Source organism: Haliotis rubra, unplaced genomic scaffold (assembly GCF_003918875.1).
Source record: "Haliotis rubra isolate DU_JTF1 unplaced genomic scaffold, ASM391887v1 Scf815, whole genome shotgun sequence".
NCBI classification, from domain to species: domain Eukaryota; kingdom Metazoa; phylum Mollusca; class Gastropoda; order Lepetellida; family Haliotidae; genus Haliotis; species Haliotis rubra.
Window position 1 is genome coordinate 362,118 of NW_025767541.1, and position 23,817 is coordinate 385,934.

The following is a 23,817-nucleotide window of genomic DNA, read 5'->3' on the forward strand; positions in this document are numbered from 1 at the left end:
AACTTCAATCTGATTTTTTTAAACAGTGTTTATATTATGCAAGAGTAGGCAAGGAAATAATTTGATAAAACACTTGTCGCAAATTAAGTTGTGCTCCATGCAATATTCATCAGAGCGATGCACCTGAATAGGAATCGTGTGACAATAGTCCCTATGGAAATCAGAGATTTAGTTTAAACTATCTTCAAGATGAGAGCACTACCAATTTTAAAGCCAAGCCCAAACAAAACTGCGCTTTCTAAAGATATTCCGTCCAAAAAAATGTTTCAGTGATGAGCCGAAATGACGACTGACGAATCGAGGTGTGAGCTGATTCAGTGATGGAAAACTCATCCATCACTCTGACGACCTGGCAATAATGCCAAAATATGTAATACACTTTTATGTTCGACGAAGATTCCGATTTGAAACGAAGTTGGAAAAGGAGATTCTCTGGTTCATAGCGCCGCTCCTGGATCCGGCAAACTTGGTTTAGAGTCGCCCACAGAATAGCCCATTATAATCCTTGGACAGTCGGCTCTGTCCGCTGGATTTTATCATACGATTTTACCACACGAATAGTACTCGATACTATTCTGGAACTGTTGCATATGCAACTCAGTTCCGCTTTTGAAAAAAACTACATGTTTCTATTTGTTGTCGTCTGATTCTTGTAGCAATATTTGATATCTGAAACTCCTATTGAAACGTTGAGCAGTAGATGTAGAGAAGACAAAAAGCTAATCTGACATTGTTTGCTGAAGTCAATCATTCAGTGTACTCGAGGCCGACTTTATCATTTAATAACTTTGGGTTAAGACAACATGAAACTATACTTCTAACACTAATGATTTAATTTCTAATACGGTCAGTTGCTTGAAACTCTCAAAGTACCTCAACTCATTTTCAGTTAGATGTAGCGTATTATTAGAGGGGTTATTGTTGGTGGAATACTTGAACTGATTGATCAGACCATGGGCAATCTATAAACAGCAGCTCCGAATAACGGTAAAATGTCTGCATGTAGGGCTACATCAAATGAATATGTTCTATATAGTGCATCTTTCAGTGCATATTCAGTGCATGTCCTCGTCGTGTTTCACAATTTGCTTGTTCATGCACAACACTCAATTTGGATGTTTCCATGTTTACTGTGATATTCTAGTTGCTTTACTGTCCTTCGTCGACAGTTTTTTTATAATATACATCTATTCCATTTCAATGTCACATATGTTCTCGTCACGATATGGCTGAAATATTGCCGATGTGACGTTAAATAATAACTCACTCACTTCATGTTTCCTGCGAGCATAATGTAACAACACATCGATTGTTTTTAATTATCTGTGAGCTGTTATAAAACACGTTTGTTAAATCGTAAATAACGCTTACTCATTGCCGAGGCTTGATGAACCAACGTCGATGATCATATACAAAGGAGCGGCGCTTACAGAAGCTGCCATACAATTTAATGTTCATCAAAAGACAATACATATATCTTTGAAGACACTCAGCTATCCGTGTGACTCCATAGGGGCCAATCGTGACGTAAAGTCAGCAAGACAACCATATTCGGTTGGTGCACCTACGGACTCGATACCATACTGCCGCAGTAGCAACAAGGACAATTCCTGGGTTATAGGTCATAGCTATGAGAAGTCTGAAGGATCTTACGAGGTTCCGGGAGAACCCTTCATCTACGCTTGCGTTACTCAACGTCGCCAGTTGCGGGAGAACCTTTCATCTACGCTTGCGTTACTCAACGTCGTCAGTATCCGTCTTGAAAGAAAATGGATGCGATGGCGTCACTACTCATTGGAGACCCCAATAACTTAAGTCATCATTATTAGTGGCTTTTATAATCGCGTAAACTATTCCAAATGCAGGGACTTGGACCACGTTACATAAGGGAAATGCTTACCAACACGTAGTATATGTTGTGACAGATACATTCAGGCAGTATAACATTAGTGCACTGTTTCTTCAGACCTATCTCACATTGAATATGTTTGGATGAGATACACCGACGTATAACACAGGACATGAATCAGCTGGTAATGCTGTCTCACTTGGCTAATCCTTGTCTGCCATCTGAGAACTCCCCAAGCCATTATCACCGCCTTTCCCCCTACATACGGACATGGTGGTCAAACACCATACTGACATTGTTAATTGAGCTGTTATCTCCTCCATCCGTTTGGGCGTGTGTCTCCATCTCCAGCTAAGTACCAGGTATAAGTTTTATCAGGTTTTATCATGATAAACGTTGATCAGATGACTGGACAAATATTGTGTGTACTTTTCAATACGTAACATTTAATACGTTAATATCAAGCTCAATTAATCTTTCTGTAAGTGTATTTACAATATAGGTGCAGTAAGTAAAACCGATTTCTGGTGTCCCCCGTCGTGATATTGCTGGAATACTACTTAAAGCAGCTTAAAACTAAATTCACTCACTCACTCACTATTTACACTCAGTTAGTTATACCGATGTACATGAGGTCGGAAGCCTTCTTACAGAGCAGATAAAGACAACAGGCAGGATTATCACTTATTTACAATTAGCTCATGACTTGTTGAAGTATTTTCTAGTAAATGTTTAGTCTGGTGACAGGTCTTTGATGCAGTTTTTTAAAACTTTGAATTCTTTCTACCTTTCTGTCTGACATTACTTGAACGAACGTCGGCAATGACCTAAAACAGTCAAGAGATGATATCGGAGACGTTGAGATAATTACTGTTCAAATCTATACTAATGAGAGGGGAAATATGTACGTTTCAGTAACGATGTTGTATTTGATCATATGCATTGATTCCGGCTTCTGTGGAGACGTTCCAACACACGCGAATAACCCTGGTTGGTAAACAATTAGCGCTTTCTTAACTATTGTGAAACATGACACAAATACTAGAGAAATCGACAGTGATAGGTTCTAGACAGTCTTGAGTCGTTGCATCAATGGTGAAATTAAGAACAGACTGAATGTAATATCTTCCCAAATATTTCCCTAACATGTCAACCGATTTTCCTTCACTATGGCGCCATCTTCAAACACACACCCTATGAGTTGAGAATTAACACAAGCATTTGGTTGTGTTAATATGGTAAGATATCATTACATGACGAATTGAACTGGGCAGATATTAAAAACTGGTCAGTGTCGCAAGAGTTGCTACTTTTGAAAAAGACAATGTACCAAAGTGAGCTGGTTGGAAATGCCTCCTGAAGAATCGATATGTGTTGGGGATGTTCTACAGTCAGCTGACAAATTGCTGCCCTCCTCCAGACAGGTGTACATGACACTCACCCAGGCTGTAACACCGGGGGGTCGTGTGGCTTAAATGTGAGAACGCCTGGGGAGGGGATCAGGAAGAATTAGGGACGAGAAGATATGCATGGAGTAGTCTGTCATCATGCCTGGGGCTGTTTTGTTTGGGGTTTGGAGCATCTCGCATTTTGTGGGCAATGTGTGTACAATTAGATTCAATACAATAAATCTATCAAATTGTAACTGACATGAAACACAGACACACGCAGACGCACATACACACTCGCAGAGATAAATAAATATATAATAATTGCTTTTCTCTGCAAGGTTACACACAATAATAATTTTATAATGTTTTATTTTTGTTGCATTTTTACAGTAGCGCATACTCATTACAATTCATAATAACTAACAAAAATGTAAATGGCAACTTGACCAGTACTTATAAAACATGTCGACATTTGAATTTATGGAGGATGTATATTTACTGATAGTTTAAATACTAATAGTTTAAATAGAAAGTAGACAAAGTAGTTTCATATCCGAAGCAGGTCAGAACATGAGTTTAGCTTTACGCCGCTTGTAGCAATATTCCAGCAATATACGGCGGGGGACATCAGAAATGGGCTTCACACATTGTACCCATGTGGGGAATCGAACCCGGTTCACTCGGCGTGACGAGCGAACGCTTTAACCACTAGGCTAACCCACCGGTCCATGTCATGAAAGGACAGAAGGTGCTTGTAAGTCGTATGAAGGTCAATGATCAGTTTTATGTGACCGGTCATAAGAGAAGAACAATGGGTAGTTTAATGTCACGTGACATGAGAAGGTCAATACGTAGTTTTGTCACATGACTTGATAAAGTCAAAGGTGAGTAATATTACCATTTACTCTTGAAAAGGGTCAAGGACACTTATCAGCTTATCATCAAACAATTATTTTACATAAACATGGTGCACTGGGTTGTACTAAGTATATGAATCTGTATTTCAAATCTATGTATTGTTAATCTTAATCTGTATTTCTGCGTTTCATTTTACAGAGTTACTAGAGATGATTTGACCTTTTCGGCCGTTGTTCTTAGCATTCACACGTTCTATCCCCTCCCTTCATCAGCATTGAGATCAACGGGATGTAATAACCTAATGATGCCCCAAGGTCAAGTGACGCTCCCGTCTGCTGCTACCAGACACATCAGCGGATGTAGGCACGTGTCCAGAACTAGGATCTTTGTGTTGCTGCTACCAGACACATCAGCGGATGTAGGCACGTGTCCAGAACTAGGATCTTTGTGTTGCTGCTACCAGACAAATCAGCGGATGTAGGCACGTGTCCAGAACTAGGATCTTTGTGTTGCTGCTTGACGCCAGATTGTACTCATATGAAATACACGCAAAGATCATTAAAACGTTTCTCACGTTTGAAGGCTGAAACAAGATTCAAAGATGGGAAAAGATGAGAATGTGTCAAAACTTTATGAAAGAAGAAAATCCAGTGAACTAAACTCACGAGTCCTTGAAAGATCATATTGATTGTATCAGTTTTGTGCCGTCCATCCCCAGTGAAGGTCTTCAAAAAAGTATACGACAAACCATTTGGTATTCTTTCAAACTTAAGTACATAAAGGATTTTAATTAATCCAGTCACGAACGTGTACTTGAGCTGTCGTTGATATAATGCAACCTTTTCATGTGAATGGGATTGTGGTTAATCTTGTGTAGTGCCCACTGACATCATGTAGTACACACAGATGACACATCAGGCGAAAGTAAGCAAATAAAAGGTGATCATGGAAAATAGGACCATGGGAGACTGTGTTGGTCAGATTCGCCTTGAGAGTTTCTGGGACGTCAGTCCTGCTTAGATCTTGCAATCCAGTGAACATCAGTCATATCAGCTGGGGCACAATGACGTCAGCGGGCCTGCTCATGACCACCTGAACCCTTTAGAAGCCCCACTAATGGGTTGACCAATTCCAAGCCGTAATCTTCGCAAGTGGAATGATGGTTGAGTTTTAACTGTTTCAGAAGTGTCTAGGTATGCTAGATGTATTCAGATTTATTTAATTGGTATTTACTGATACGGACCACTGATATATTTATTCATTCTGCTATACATATAGTTCTTAGATCCATTATTGTCTGCTTATCCCATTCTGATATTTAACTTCACTCAGAATACATTTCGTTAATGATTTAGTATCCTAACTCTCTCCCGGTTTACCCAGCAACCTTCCTATATATTATACATCCATCCACCTAGCTCATGTACATACACATCCCTTCTACTTAAATACCCTGTTAGATTACGATGATCTATACAGCATATTTCTTCATCTATTTGATGATCTAATGAATACACTTACCTTATTACATATCTTCCGGTATTTCAGGTGAACCTTTGCACATATTTATAACGTGTGCCACCGGTGGTGCAGGATACACTCACCTATTGCAAATACCTGGTCTCATCACCTGTTGATAGGGGGCGGTGGGGTAGCCTAGTGGTTAAAGTGTTCGCTCGTCACGCCGAATACCCGGGTTCGATTCCCCACATGGGTACAATGTGTGAAGCCCATTTCTGGTGTCCCTCGCCGTGATGTTGCTGGAATATTGCTAAAAGCGGCGTAAAACCATGCTCACTCACTCACTCACTTGTTGATAGTGAATCATACACATATACTCTGTCATTGTATCTCATGTTGTTAATTATTGGATTTAGATTTCAGTGTACGTTGATCTGTGAAAAATAGTTCTCCAAAGCTTTTACACTGATACGAAATCTTACTTCATAACAATGGTGTTGACTAAATGATATCATTATCATGTTTTTATCACCATCTGCAATCTATTTGGGAGCATCCTCCCCAAGGCATTGGTAAACAGGTGGGATTAAATTGTGGCATTATAGTATCCTTTGTACATATGTATGAAAAGCGTCTTGTAATGGTCAATTCTGAAAGGGGAACGGCGTTGAACCGTGTGTGAAAGTTTTGTAAATAACATATAATAACCATAATTATGCAATAACTTTAAGCTAATCACACACTTTCAACTTCGTATTTAGAAATCGAGCTTGAATTACTCATTAAAATATACACCACTTTCAAAAATGACTAATAGCTTTTCATGTATTAGGGATTTCATATCGTTTAGATGAATAATATCACATTAAGGCATTGTTCATATCAATGTGTTTCCTTAATTTCAGCACGCTTTAACGGATTCTTCAAACATTAGTTGAATTAGCAGATATACATAAAGGCTTCTACACATGTTGATAGTTTCAGTTGCTATTAAACCGTTGTCTGATCAAATAAAGATACCGGAGTCGGCTAAAGCTATGACCTTCTCGTGGCTTATGTAAGATGAAGTCATTTGCCAGAAGCCGTTTGGTATAAAATGTTTCAAGTAATGAAAAACTTAAACGTCTTCAAGTTTCAGAAAGCTAGCTCCACCCTTCTCATCATGAGCCACCATATGTGTGCTTTATAGCATTGACATGTGTGACTTTCAGAGCCATAATGGAGAGTGTTGTGATTATTCAAACCATCGGGACCATTTTAAACTAATACGCTTTGGGTGTTTTAAGGTTGTTGTCTTTTATTAAAACAACACTGATGCAGATGCACGTTAAATAAAGTGTCCATACCCTTAGCCCCAAGAACCCAAGAGTTATATGTGTAATCAGTTTTCACGTTGTTTGATTGGAGTATTAACTAATATATTGTTCCAACATACGATATACATATGTGATAATATATTCACATACATGGCATACATATGTCATCACATTCACACATATGACATATAAATCATAACGCCTTCTCATGACACGCCTGTCTTATCACAATCCCACATGTGCTATATAAAACATTCACATATATGACATACATATGTTGTCACATTCAAACATATGATATATAAATCATTACACATTCACATATACAACATGCATATAATATAATAACACAATCATATATATTGTATATATAATCTGTTCACAACTCTATACAAATCACTATCAAGGTATCATTTCGGCAGTACAAACACTAGTTCGAAGTTAATGTAATACACGAGTAGTGATTATAGAAATAAAGACAGTGATGGAAATATTCACCAAATATAACTTGCAATTAGGCAGAATAATCTTGGCATTAAGTACAATTGCACTCGATGTTGGTCTTCTTGTAACTTGAGTTGTTATGCGAGATGCGGTGCATGAGTTTACCCCCTTTATATGATTTAGAGAAATTACTACCAGATCTTTCCACACATCTTTCTCACCGTCACTGGTGAAACACAAGTCTAAATGTAGCATGCCACCGCCCCTCACTGAATATTACAAGTACCATGTATCACACTTGTTACGCTATATCAACATCTGCCACATAACAGACTAGATGGCAGGGTATGCTACACTGTACGATCTCAGTGAAAAGACCTTGAACAGCGTCAAACCCCATGTCACCTTACTGTAATGTTGTTATTGCCATAATATACCTCTTGCCGGTTGGAACAAGAAACCTTTGAGAGAGACATTAACTGATAAGCTTTCCCTTGCCCTTTCTTGCATAAAAATGAAAAACAATTATTCCTTTTCTTATTCAAACCATAACATGTGTAACTCTAGGAGATGAATGCTTAAAGTAGTTTTGTAAATGTCAGACGTTAGCGAGCTCAAATATACCCTTGTCAGGATACGTTTATTGAATATTCTCCACACGATAAAAGTTATATATTGATCACATTTCAAGTAAGAAGTTAAGCACATTGTGTAAACATTCATCATTGATGGTTTTGTTCTCCATTGCAGAATGTCAGATCTGACTCACTCATCAAACTCTCTCATCAACTGTAGAACATAACCACACAGTTCTTGTGTTGTGTATGAAGAAAACATGGTGGTAGCTTCTGTTGCCATAAAATCTGGCAGATGCAGCAACCTCCAGGATGGGACCAGCAGAGCATGGTTTACAGTGAAGATCCTTTAACGATCTCGATGCTTATCACGTGGCTTAAGCCCGACCGTCGATATACATCGACAGCAAGTTTTACGTCCAGATCCATAGCTAAAGTCGATGTAATGTGCTGGAATTCCTGTTGTATCTCACGATCTGAAATACAAAGACATGCTTTAATGAACGGAAGTGCCTGAAAGTCTGGATGTCATGTTTCCAAAGATGTAATCTTTTCATGAGTGATTTGTAAGCATTGTCGTTGAAGAATGTAAATACATTATGATGACTTGGAACGTTTAATGTTTCAACAAAGTCAATAAAAGTCCTGTGCTAGGATTAGATGTTTTGTTTGCATGCCGCTGCTGTATGGCAGGAGTACTGCTTCAATGTCTGTAAATACATGCATGTTATGTACATTGTTAGAGTGACATTCCTTGTAGTGCACGGGCCGTCCAGGTAATTGACAGACAGCATGTAATCAACGAATAATTCCTGTTTCACTGAATATGAAAAGGTATTATATAAAACATTGGTTTTGTGTGATCCCGTCCTACCCCATCATACCCTAACCTTCCCACTACTAAGCTATGATTTATCTGTACTATTGATTCAATATGTTCTATTTTTTTCGGATTAATTGAAAAGTTAACGTGCATTTATTTGGTTACAAACTGTAAATTTCTTTACCATAAGATGGTTGTGAAGATCGTGGCCGAGAGTGAGAGGTTGGGTGGTGGTGGTGGTGATCGTGTTTGTGATTGTGTTAGTGATGGTGATGGTGTTGGTGATGATGATGGTGGTGGTTATGGTGATGGTGGTGGTGATGCTGGTGGTGATAGTGATGATGATGATGATGGTTGTGGTGATGGTAATCGTGATGATCATGGTAATTGTGATGATGATGGTGGTGGTGTTGATGGTGATGGTGATGATGATGATGATGATGGTGATGATGGTGGTGGTGTTGATGGTGATGGTGATGGTGATGGTGATGATGATGATGATGATGGTGATGATGGTGATGATGATGATGGTGATGATGATGGTGGTGTTGGTGTTGGTGTAACAACGTGAAATATAAAATATCTCCGATATATATGAGAATAACGCATCTCTCAAACAGAAGCCCCCAATATGGCGGCGTCGACTATATGATATTAAGGTTGCGTATCCTTGATCTAATATACCAATCGTTCTTAAGTGTTTCGTTAATGGCTTGGAATAAATACAAAATCCCCCTAAGTCAGGTTTCGGAATTTACATACGTAATCAGGCGTGTAAATGATTGTTCACATTATTTATTTGGCTGATTGTCAGCTAAATGGCAACACCTACCAACAGGATGAGGTATCTGAGGCGGAAACTGATGTCCAAAAGAGACAACCACAGCGTCCGAAAGTAATTACCTCAACCACACACCAGGATGGTCCTTGGACTATTCGACAATGATCGTGTATTGGATACACAGCCACACAGATTACATAAGCAAGGCTAGTTTCTGCTAATGCGTCTCTACACCAATTGGGTTCAAATACAAACTATCAGATATTTTCTCAACTGGTTAGCGTTTGTTTAAGCCCAAGAAGTGTTCGCAGTAAACCAGACGAAAGCTTTGTTCTGGGGATTACTTTGTTATTGTAGTTCAGTTCAATCTGGGCATATCGAGATGGTGTAAGAGGAATGCTGCAAGTGGTCCAGGTCTCAGACGTTTGGTGAAACCTCTTAGGTGAAACCAACGGTGTTGACAATGCTGGAAATATGATCGAACAACCGGACCTGCCACCCCCAAAGAACACAACTCAGCGCAGCACCTTCGGCGGCCCCACATTCAGAAGTAATAAAAACAGACACTCACATAATATCTAAAGAAGACAAAGTTTAAAGAGTAACTGTGAGACATTGTTTTTTATCATTATTGTTTTTGCTAGTTACCAACTGTGTACCATCTCAAGATAATTCTTTTATTGTTTACTGTTTAATAACATTTTTTACCAAGATTAAATAGTGTTATTTTGGTTTCCGATTGCGGAGTATGCGGTGTTTTTGCCTTATACACCAACTCCACGACGCTCTCCCTCCCCTATGGATGATCACATGCTTGTTGCCGTCTAACCTTTCATGTATTTGTTTTATTAGGGAAATGTTGAAAAATCGTTCTTTTCTCCGTTTTACAGATTGAGCCTTGACATTTCTTGATTGCATGCTGAATGTATCTCATCAGCATTTATCTCATTCATTAGTATCCACGAACATCAAATGAAAATGGGACAACCTTTTATAATCAAGGAAACTGCTGCTAATTTAGTTTGACACGCCTGGTTTTAAGATTGTCAACAAACATGATTTCCCCTCAGGGATTAATTTCATGGATGTTCCTACTCGTAGATTGATTCAAGGGAAATGATCAGCTACTTTGGTTTCTTATTTAGCGAATGCTGGACTTATCATGGTAATACTGGGTACTGTAAGGCAATACTGAGTATATGTAAGTATTGGGTAAATCTACTTTCAGTAGTGTTCTTGAAATACCACGACGTCATTACTCAAGCCTGATTTGCTGCGTCATCTGAAGAGACATTATAAGATGGTACCTGATGTTACCCCCGCTTGGACCTCGACAACATGAAGTTTAAACAAGGACTGGACGATTCGGAATCCGTGTAATGTGAATACACTGCTGGGTGTTATTTCAATGCTGGCTCCTTACATCCATAAGGCCAACAAGCAGCAAACACACACCTGCAAGCACGTGTTATATGTTATTTCGGTGGCTTTAAATTCTGAGGCTAATAGTTGACAAGCAACAAACACACACACCTGCAAGCGCACGTGTCTGCATACATGTACACGTTGTATGAAATAACTTGGAACCTTCTAGTTTTAAACATGAGAGTTCCCCTATCTGAGGATACACATTGACAGAAGCGCTTTCACTTGGCCTTTCTTGCGTAAAACAGAATAATGATAATTATAACCTTTGTTATACAAACAACACAAACTGTACTTTAGAAGTTGCAGGCTTAAAGGATTCCTGTAAAATGTCAAACGGTGGGATCGAGCTTAAGTGAACCTTGTTCTGATACGTTTATTGAATATCTTCAAGATGAAACAAGTCATATATTGATCACATTGCCAGTAAATATCAGAGTGTGTAATGTTTGTCAGCGTCGATGTTTTTGGTATTTGCAGAAAGCCATATCTGACTCGCTTCAAACCACTGCGTATCTCATCATCAGCTGTGTAGAACAAAATTACACAATTATTGTGTCGTACATAAGGACGTTATTGGGAACGTTGGTTGCTTATGTTGCCATAACATCTTAACTTCCGGGATTTGACTTGCAGAAAACAGTTTCATCGGCTATGGAAAACGTTTAATGATCGTAATGCTTATCACTTTGGTTGCCTTTAACCCGACCGGCGCTATAAGGCGACAGATAGTATCACGTCTAGATACACAAATGAAGGCGAAGTAATGTGTTTGAATTTCTGAAAAGATGCAAGAAGGCCTTCTGATTAATCTTAGATGCAAAAAAACTTTGACTAGCGTCACCATGGATATTGTCTTTTCATGTGCGAGTTGAATACAAATTATAATGACTTGAAACTTCCGACCCTCGATGTTGCAAAACATGTATCTTAAATGTTTTTTCTTTACATATTAATGGCAGAATATCTGCACTTGTACAATGCAAAAAAAAATAACAGGTTGTTTTTGTGTCAACAAAATCGGTTACGTGAATGTCTGGTCTGTTTACATGATGTCGTCGCATGGTCTATGCCTTTTGTAAATTGCGTGAGCTGCGGGATCTACTGATAAGACCAATTGACGTCTGGCACAAATACCTGACACGTCAGTGCCTATCCATGGTAAGGTCGATGCTTTGATTGATGAACTAATGAAAAAATGACTTTTTCATTCATGAACATGGTGATTGTGTAGACGAAGTTCCATTCCCAGCCTCTGAGCAACTGTGTCATCATTTGAATATTAACACATTTGTTCACAATTAGAACCAAAACACACTGTGTAAAATAATGTACAAGCTGAAACGTATGCTGGGTTTCATGAGGGCATATAGCAACACACGTCCTCTGGAATCCATCTCATCCACAGAAATGTCCGAGACATTTTTTTACAATTGTAGCATTCCGATTATGGTTAGCAGTTACTAGTTCGCGTCCTGTCAGTTTAATTATCATTGACAAACAAGCCAGCTTGGTCCCTTCAATCCTCAATCCACTTTGAAGTCTTTGGTGAAATAACACCACTCATGCTGGGATCTACAGTGTAAAGCCACACACTGACATGGAAGGTTGGGATCAACAAGTCGCTGTTTAAAATATCAATAATATGTCGTCATATTTCGTGTCAACAACTACGGTCACATTTTCAACCCAGTAACATGCGTAAAATCCTGAGTGGCAGCTGGTATCGGGCTCGGGTAATCTATGGCGACGAAGAGCTCTCACCCCTCGATCACCAACTCGAGCAATGTCACATTCGACAACATGGGTTACACTTAATAACAAACTCTCCTAAATAGTTTTGATTCCGTTCTACATTGAACGCAAACGTTTACCTATATCTTCAAGTGCAAAGATATCCAAACAATCCTTCGATGTCGACAACTATTCAGCTCAGTGAATGGCACCAAATGTCCAAAACGATTACAGTGACGTCACAATTTCATTTTTTTTCACGCTTGCAAGAAGAACACTCATCAACATATGTGTTGCAACATCGTCGTTTTAGAGTGTTTAATGAGTGTTCATGGGTCTTATCGAACGTACATCATCGTTATCACCCTGATCATGCCAGATGTGGCAGATAATGGCAGAAACTTGTGTGTGGAGGGTCACACTAGGTGCGATTAGAGATCAGTTATCCAGGTGACATCACTCATCCGTGTTGTTTAGCAATGCGCACTTACGATGAGAAAATATGAATCTATTTATTCCGAATGCATGGTGAGTAAAGAACAGATTTCTGGACTCGTGTCTGTCAGATACTATTTGTCTTACAACACGTTGTAAGATACATGGTATCTGACAGAGCCTGGGTATTCCCTGACCTTGGTGCTTTACAGTGAAAACTGGTATTTCTGGGATAAACGATGCAAATATCGCTGGTGGAATTGTATGTAAATAACCGATCAACTGAATTTCGTACTAAATGCACATCAAAAGGCTTCAACACACGTATATCTGAAGTTAATAAATTTTATCCTCTGTTCATACTGGGATATTGTCCTGGTAAACTGAGCACCACAAAATAGATGAAGACTTTTTTCTGCTTTGACAGTAGAACAAGTAAACATGATGGTATCTAAAAATCGTTAACCTGCATTAACGGCCGTATATGCTGACTATCATTTCATGTTGTAAAGCGCGAATAACATGTGAAGCTATTCTCAAAGGGTAGTTAATTCTTCTTAAATGACACCCTTTGACGATTCCAAGCTCGTTTCCTTTCCTGATCTATACAAAGGAACTGATGTCTCAAGGCTACATCTAAGTTTTAGAACGATGCTGAAAATACGTGTTGATTGAGAGTGTAAGATATGTATTAAAGTAGGAAAGCACTGATGACCCCTGATAGCACTTCTACAATTAAGCGGCTTGAAATCACACTGGTTGGCGAATCTAACACAGTATGATCTCAGAAGATTGTACTTATGCGTCCCCTGGTGAATACGCCCGCATGTACGATGCTTGGCTTCCTTCTCCTTAAGTGAAAGGATACCAATATGATCGATCATAAAGCATCTCAATTCAACTAAAATAGTTCCACTTTATCGCCCATAACATTAAAGGAAACATGATTAATTATTGTGTTGATTGTCATACCCTCTTTTTGGCAAATTCTCCACGCTACATAAGTATATATTGCTGATGATATGTACAGGTTCTGTGCCAGGAATTAGGATTTCTCAGTAAAGCTGACAAATGTCATACATGTTTCTGATCAATGCTAGATAGCCATGAGGTAATCAGTTTGATATTCACCAGTTCACAATCGATATATTACCACCCAGTTCGGAGTTTTATGAATGTGTCTCTTTCTATTCAAGTCACATTGGTCCGGCTGGATTCAGAATGTGATAACAGTTCCAGGGGTAAAACATCTAGACTGTCCACTGCTCTGTATTCACATTATTTAACTCTCTTGTTCAAGAATAGATATTCATTTATACAGAATTTCCTGTAGCTTTTGTATCGTTTAACCGGTTGACAGCACATTCTACCTCCAATGCCTGCCTCATTTCGTCAATGCTGTCCATGTAGGATCAAAACTAAAGGAAAATCAAAGGATTTCAATACAAGAAGGGTTCGTATTTAAGGATAAACGTTAAGACCATATATACGTTACCAAAAGTGGCACCTATTTTATGTAAAATAGTACAGTAGGATGCGGTCTGCGCCACTTCTGGCATTGGCAGATGTTGAACGAAGTTCTTCTGAGCATGTCTTCCGATTCATCATTATTTTAATTTCAATGTTCTTTACACCACAAACTGTTCTTAGAAATTGTACGATTGATTTGTTGTAAAGCTGTAAAAACGTCTGATCTGTCAGTTTCTCCATTCAGATGATAGGCCTGTAAAGATACGGAATTGCTTGTGTCATCATGGCTTAATTGACAGAGATGCTTTTCGCAGTACATGCATTATGGGCGTTGTCTCTAGACCAACTATCTGACATGAAGCAGATGGCTAGGGGAATCCATCCGTATGTCACTGTTATGGTTGTCAAGTGGCATGTTTATTGAATCAGGAAGAGTGTTGTGTTTGCATTACATTGTTTCTTCTGAGGGCGGAAGGTTACTGTATCTAGACCAGTGTAGAAATCTGTAGTCTTTCCGGAAAATTCTAGCGAATCTAACCCAGAGAAATAAGGAATGTACAGGAGAGACAGACAGACTTTATTCAGACTTTAAGGCCTCATGACCCAGAGTACACCACAATAGTGATAATACGGTGTGGTTGTATAGTGAGATCATTTAAATATTTGGGTTCTCGTTAAAAAGATAGCAACATTTTTTATCAGTGATAGGTCTCTGCATGATAATAACTTACAGAATTTCATCCTTGTGGGATTATTGATATAAAATGAAGGTACATACAATTTTCTAAAAGACTCATTCGTGGACAGATAAGAGTAATATAATATTCATCTTGTATCTCATGTAAACAACAACGTGTTCACGGTATATCATGCACGTTATCATCATTACATTGCCTATACTTCTGGACTTTGAAATTATGAGACTGACATCTTTATTTAACAAACAACCTTGGTAAATCTTTAGGTAAAATATCTGAGAAAATATATGATTAATCTTCAAAGACAGTTTTAAAGGATTTATAGGAATGTACAGGAATCGTTTGTTGATATGTAAATGACGTGCTCTTGCCTCAAGCATATCACAATCTCAATTACGAGAAGACCATCATTTCTGTGAAGATCATTATCGCCGTGGATTCTCAGTCAAGCCCTATTTTGGAGGCCTGGCCGATGTTGCAGGGACGTGAATATCATCAACACTGTTTGTATTACTACAATAACTGTACATATACCGCCTTTGAATTTGTACGACCGTTGTGGTGATTTGGCGATATGCTCAACTTTTCGCGAACACCTGGTATCATGACTATGTCATAGTGATTCATAAACACATGCTCATCGTATCACACGGTGACAATCAATGGATTGTCTGGTTCAGACCCGATTTGTTTACAGACAACATGATACAGCTGTAATACTGCTGAAACATTTATATGCTCATGGTATAGTCACAATTGTACATTCGACTCTGCTCTTAGCAGAGATATCTTATGAATGTGGAAAGGGTTTTGTCGCTTCTATTGTATTGATTTGTAAACTTAGTTAGTTTTAAAATCAAATGTTCGTCATAGTATATTTGTTTGTTTTTTGTTGGTTTCACATCTAGTTCATTTACGGACTGATTTCCGGTTAACCTACAGGTTCAACTTGGGAATCAGCACGTAACAGGGTTCAGATAGATGAAGAAAGTAATTCTGTTTATCTCAAGTTAGGATGCTTGGTTTGTATAGGTCCCAACAACCTATGCTGGTCTAGTGGGTCACCATGTGATCTGGTGAACAGTGACCTGCTTGATTGCGTTTGTCATCGTACCCGACGGCGAGGGAACTTGCTCATAAAATCATTAATAGCTTGTCTGGTCACACGAGAATATTTACATCCGCCCTCATGTAGCCGGAATATCCCTGAGTGTGGTTTCAACACCACAATATATATGGGATTAGGCTCTGTGGCATTTATGTCTCTGAGAAGACGTCCTGGACAAACACGTGTCTCAACAAACAGACATAAGATCTGGTTAAATCTAACTATCGTTGTCCAAATTCTATCAAACACGGAAATGAAGAATCATCGATTTTCAGACGAGGTAGATAAAAGACAAGAGAATGCAATTATCTCCTGTTACCTCTGATGTTCATATTCTGAAATTTATTTCCTGGGTCTATCTACACATTTTCTTGACAGGACAGCTGTATCTAACTAACGCCAGTGCGAGGTAAATACATTCAGTAACTGATATAAAAGTGAATGTAAACGTACATCTTCATGTAGACAGACAACCATGATGGCCGCTAATTGTAGACACATACATCATTGCTCGAGGGATGAATATTTTTCATGCATAACTGTTTTACATCACTTTAATCTGATGCTGAAGTACTAAACAAACTATCCCTTGCACACACGCTGTGAACCAAACCAGTGATATTGTATGACCCGATCATTGGATTAATTTCATTAGAAGAAATTTCCCGAGTCGCTTGAACAGATTGAAATATTTAAGTGCTCGGCGTTTGAAAGATTTTGTTCTAAAAAGCATAATTGAAATTGGATGCTTTTTGTTATTGGAATTATATTTCCATTCCAGGTTTTCTCTTAATTGGAAACACAAAACATACTGTTATCCTTACACCTAATGTGTATAAAATTCAATACAAAGTATTAAATTCAGTTTAAGAGGAGACATTTGTGTAAGAAGAAATTTAATGTAAGTTTTATTGAATTCGGTTTTCTGTTAAGGGAAACTAGAAATGGAAACTAGGAAGAATAATGTTTGCAGTTAATAGTTAATGAACACCACGGAGCTACTTCTGTTACAAACCATCGATGATGGAAATACGATGACAGGGTTTTATGAAAGTGAGTGAGTGAGTGAGTGAGCTCTCCTACCGCCCTCGGAATTCATTATTAGGCCAGCGTGCCATTCATAGATCATGACATTCGGGGCAGGATATGTTTATGCTTATCTACCAGCCTGACACTGTGATATGTTTAGTGTCAAGAATACTTCCGTATCCTTAGAAGTAACGACAATAGGAATTACTAGTAATCAACATATTGATATACTAACACCTTTGTGGAGACATTTATGGAGAGTTTATTTGTTAGCATTCTGTTTGAAGAAAGGCACACAATATGTTTGCATTTTAATTATGAGTATGAGGCTTTGTAAACAAATTGTTTGAACATTGAACCTTGGTCTTAAATATTTTTGTGTAATTACTCACTCGCTGAAAATGAAATGGAACAAATGTGTCCATTGACAAGCTTGTAAAGACGCATTCACGTATGTTTTAACAACTGTAAACCTCGGTTATAAAGAACTCAAAGTGTCGACGGGATTTAGTTCGTTATAGCTGTGGTTTGTTATACCCATTTCAACTAAACCAAACAGCAAGTTGCCTTGACGATAACTCTGTTCGTCATATCCGTCAGTTCATTATAAACGTATGCTTCGATCATACGACCTCTCCAATACGGTGGTTATACCACAAGCACTTCTAACACAGAATCAATATATATTGTTCACTAAGCAAGAACAATTCTAACGCAGTATACATCTCTTATATCCACCACAACTGTAAACTCTTTCTATTTCAAAGTAAAAGGTCAACATAAATCGACTTGATGACGAGACCATGAAGTATACCCATCTATTTCTTGTACATGTCCACTGTGTCTGTAGGTCCCTCCCGTTTGAAGGTTCCTAACAACCATCGAATGATGACATGTAGCTGACAAAGTGGTACATCATGTAAAACCAAAATTGCCCGCTGATTGGCACTCTGCCATTCTTTAACCATACGGTCTCTGCCGGTGATATTAATGCCTGAGCTATATATTCTTCTTAATGAATTAGACACAAGATGACAGTTTAATTATTCCCAATAAGCTGGATTTATCTCTGGATATAGATGACGTAGGTATGGTCCTTGATCTTCCCAAATTATTCTTTAACACGTGAGGGATCAATTGATGGAGAAAACACTCTGATCCCTTTCTCGGCAGTAGATGTATTCCACTTGAAGCTTCTTCATCTCTGAGGGGCGGTGGGGTAGCTTAGTGGTTAAGGCGTTCCGTCGTCACGCCGAAGGCCCAGGTTCGATTCCCCACATGAGTACAATGTGTGAAGCCCATTTCTTGTGTCCCCCGCCGTGATGTTGCTGGAATATTGCTAAAAGCGGCGTAAAACCATACTCACTCACTCACTCACTCTTTATCCCTGAACAAACGTCGACTCTTTGCCGGTGGTGACGTCAATGTAACGACATCCATGCTGCACGCAGTTTCACGGTCGTCTCGTGGTTGCCATGGGATATCTCAACAGTGATGTACTGACATGATGCATTACTTGATAGTTTTTGAACGCAGAGCTAGGAAGTGAGTGAGTGAGTTAATATTTAACGTCACATCGGCAATATTTCGGCCATATCGTGACGAGAACATTTTACATTGTAATGGAATATGTATATATTATAAAACCTGTCATCGAAGGACAGTAAAGCAACTAGAGTATCACAGATATATATATGTAAAACTAGTAATTGAATCTAAAACATTTTAACCATAGGGGACAACACAATCTAAAAATGGGCTATAGATCGCCACCAACTGAAGGTAGATCACCATACTAGGATCCATGGGGACTTACATTACTTTTGCTACCTGCATGGATCCTAGCTGGATTTACACCATCCCTTCAGCCGCTGGCGATTATAGGAATTTAGCCAACAGTTAAAATAACAAAAATACTACGTTTAAAATGTGATGATTTATACTTTACTTTGAAAGTTTTGGGACTTACGTACCCTCTCAGGAGGACAATAATTTTACGCTTCTTCAACCCCCTTTGAGGGTACAGCCACTAACGATCTCAGTTACTAATTTAAATTACCAATAATAAAATATTTATCTATTTACAAATCATTTAACAAATCTAATTCTTTTAAAAATGCAATAATTAAATGAGTACTAACATTATAAAAAAGATCCTTCAATGTTGTGACATTAAAATACTTATCCCTTGTGATCGAATATTCAACACAGTCAAGCAGGACATGCTTGACTGTGATTCTTTCATCACAAGGGATGCAAAACGGAGGATCTTCGCCTTTCAGTAAATATTCATGAGTATATCTTTAGGTGACCAATGCGACATCGTCGCATATCGACCTCTTCAAATCTGGACTGACAACCCAAGTAGGTGTAACCAATGTAAGGTTTTATTGCATGTAATTTATTGATACCTACTTGGGTGTCCCACTTCTTCTGCATTAGATCGCGGATGTATGTTCTAATGCTGGCTTTATAATCAGAGTATGGAATGAGAAGTGGTGTCACAGATTTGTTTAGTGCTGCCTTGGCAGCAAGATCAGCCATTGTGTTCCCAGAAATGCCAACGTGGCTGGGTAACCAACAGAAGACGATGTCGCATTGGGCAGTAGCAAGTTCATTGTACAATTCAATAATCTCTAATAAAAGTGGATGTTTGCAAGAAAGATTTTTAATAGCCTGAAGACACGAAAGAGAATCTGAAAAGATGATATATTGTTTATATTTACGGTGTTTATTAATATATTTAAGAGCTGTTAAGATGGCGTTTGCTTCTGCTGTGAAAATTGAACTGTCATTAGGTAGTCTGAAGATATTGTTTTGGACCCAATGACAGTGGCACAAGCAACCGCGCCACCATCCTTGGATCCATCTGTATATAAGGATTTATAGTTATTATATTTATTTCTTAATTGACTAAATTCTTGTTTATACTGTAAATCATTAGTTTCGGATTTTTAAATGTGGTTAACGTTAAGTCAACGTCAGGCCTCACCAATTGCCAAGGCGGAGAAGAAAGAAGACGGGAAGGAGATATATTCTCCAGCCCAATGCCGGTAGCAGAAAGGAATGGTTTAATTCTGTGCCCAAGAGGCGGAACAAGAGAAGGCTTTTTGTTATACAAATCCTCATAAAGAGGAGCGAAGATGCAGTGAAACGCAGGATTAGACTCGTTAGAATATAGCTTCGTAATGTACTGTAATGATAATTTTATACGGCGTTGGGTAAGAGAAGGCTCATCTGCCTCGACGTAGAGACTGTCAACAGGAGATGTTCTGAAGGACCCAAGACAAAGTCTCAGACCTTGATGGTGGACTGAATCTAAGAGTTTGAGGTTGCTTTTGCAGGCTCCACCATATACGATGGAGCCATAATCAAGTTTCGAGCGGACCAATGATCGATATAGGTGAAGGAGGGTAGCTTGATCCCCTCCCCACTTAGAATTGGAAACGACTTTCAACAAGTCAAGCGCTTTCAGGCATTTATTTTTAAGTGCTTTAATATGTGGTAGAAACGTTAAGTGTGAGTCAAAAATAATACCCAAGAACTTGGCCTCCTTCACAACTTTGATAGGAGTGCCATTTAGAGATAGTTCAGGGTCTTTATGCGGCTTATATTTTCTACAAAAGTGTAAACAATTAGTTTTGGACTTGGAAAATTTAAAACCGTTTTCAAGACACCATTTATGTATTTTATTTAAACACAGCTGCAGTTGCCGTTCAATAGTATGCATATTCTTACCACGACAAGAAATATTAAAATCATCCACGAAAAGAGATCCATCGATTGAATCACTTAAAACCTTTGACAGACTATTTATTTTAATACTAAAGAGTGTGACAGATAAAATACTGCCTTGTGGGACACCCTGATCCTGATTGTAATGATCAGACAGGGTAGAGCCCACACGAACTTGAAATTGCCTGTCCGTTAAAAACTGTGATATAAAAAGAGGCAAACGGCCTCTCAATCCAAAATCGTGTAAATCTCTTAAAATACCATGTTTCCATGTGGTGTCATATGCTTTTTCTAAATCGAAAAAGATCGACACTGCATGTTGTTTTTTAATAATGGCATTTTTAATAAAGGATTCTAAACGCACTAAATGATCGATAGTACTTCTGTTTTTTACGGAAACCACATTGAATGTCTGTTATAAGGTTATTAGTTTCCAAGTACCACACAAGTCGATTATTTATCATGCGTTCCATGGTCTTGCAAACGCAGCTAGTTAATGAGATTGGCCGATAATTCGAAGGATCAGTATGATCACGTCCAGGTTTAGGGATGGGTACAATAATAGCATCGTGCCATGAAGAAGGAAATTGTCCAGAAGTCCAAATATCATCAAAAATGTTTAAAAGGGTTTCTAAGCATGAATCCGGTAAGTGTTTCAGGAGCTGATAATGTATGTTATCAGCACCTGTAGCCGTATCATGAGCTTGATCAAGAGCAGTATGAAGCTCATGAATAGAAAACAGTTCATTGTAATCTTTCCCATTATCTGAATTGAAATAAATAGCTTTCCTTTCCTGTTGTTTTTTATAATTTTGGAATTGAGGTAAATAATTCGATGAGGAAGAGTGTTTGGCCAAAGTTTCTCCGAGTTTATTTGCAATATCAGATTGACTAGTTAATAATTCGTCTCCATCTTTAAGATGCTTAATGCTAGATTTAGAACCCTTACCTTTTATTTTCTGGATCATATTCCATACTTTTGATATCGGCGTTCGTGAATTTATTTTTGAGACATAAGTTCGCCAGGATTGACGTTTACTTTGCTTGAAGGTACGCCGTGCCTTGGCATTTAAAATTTTAAATTTATTCAAATTATGGACCATAGGATGGCGACGGAAATAATTCTCAGCTTTCTTCCGTGCCTTCCTAGCCTGTTTGCACTCATTGGTGAACCATGGTTTTCGTATGTGTGGAATTGCAGAGGATTTGGGGATACACTCATCAGCAATGTTAATAAGTTCATCAGAGAAATATTTTATAGGATCAGTACATTCTATAAAGAGTTCGGGTTTAAGTCTGCTACAACACAGAGCTTGGTACAAAGGCCAGTTAGCTTTTTTAAAGTTCCATCTCGAATATGGAGTAATATCAGATGGGTTTACAGGTTTTAGTATAGTCGGGAAATGGTCACTTCCACAAAGGTCATCATGGACTGACCATTCAAATTCATTTAGTAATTCTGAATTCGTGATGGATAAGTCGAGAGTAGAATAGGTTCCTGTACCAGGGTGTAAATACGTGTTGGAACCATCATTATAAATACACAAATCATTGTCTGAACAAAACTCCTCCAGTAGTTTACCTTTAGCGTTTGTATTTATGCTACCCCAGAGTGGGTTGTGGCCATTTAAGTCCCCCATAATAATACAGGGTTTAGGGAGTTGGTCATACAGAGTTTGAAGATCAGTCTTCTGAATGACTGAAGACGGTGAGATATACAAAGAGCATAATGTAAATGCAACGTGTAAAGTGAGTTGCACTGCAACTGCTTGAAGATTAGAAGTAAGTGTAATAGGGCTATGGATAACATTCTGTTTGACTAGGATTGAAGAACCTCCAGTGGCCCTGTCACCTGGAGGTGAGAAATAATGATAAGCATTGAAATGACGTAGGTCAAAAAGATCCGTCTGCTTTAAATAAGTCTCCTGTAGACAAAATGCTGAAGGCATACAATCCTGGACTAATAACTGTAACTCATTGTAATTATGCCGTAGTCCTCTACAATTCCACTGTACGATGGTGTGGGAAGAAACTATCTTTTCGGGGGATTTACTGGGGATCTACCCCGCATTGTTTTGGAGGGCGACAAGCTTCGTGCCCTAGATTGGACGTTTTCGGACACGTCCATATCCTCAAGTGATCCGTATTTGTTATAAAGTTTGATTTTATTTTGAGACCCCTTTGGAGCTCTGCCACTTTGTCAGAGCTAGGAAGACTTCCCAGATGTGTTTGACCCTTCAAAACTTGCATGGGTGTCTTTACAATTATATAAGGACATGACCTTGTATCGTGTGTCAACACATGTCAATGTTGCCAATACCTTATTTAAATCTCTGCACAATGCGACAATGTATGTGTTACAGGTTGTCAAAGGTTTGCATGTCAACTCAACTTGACAATTTACCTACAATTTACATTCCTGTAAGAGTCAATGCAAAAATTCAATGCAGTTACACAAACAATACATAGCGAACTATGCGAGTTGTATAATCCGCTCTAACGCACGCACGCATGCACGCACACGCACACACACTCACATATATATACACAGAGAGAGAGAGAGAGAGAGAGAGAGAGAGAGAGAGAGAGAGAGAGAGAGAGAGAGAGAGAGAGAGAGAGAGACGACAGAAAGAGAGAGTTATATGTATTACTAGTCTATAAAAGAACTCAGATGAATGTGAAAAT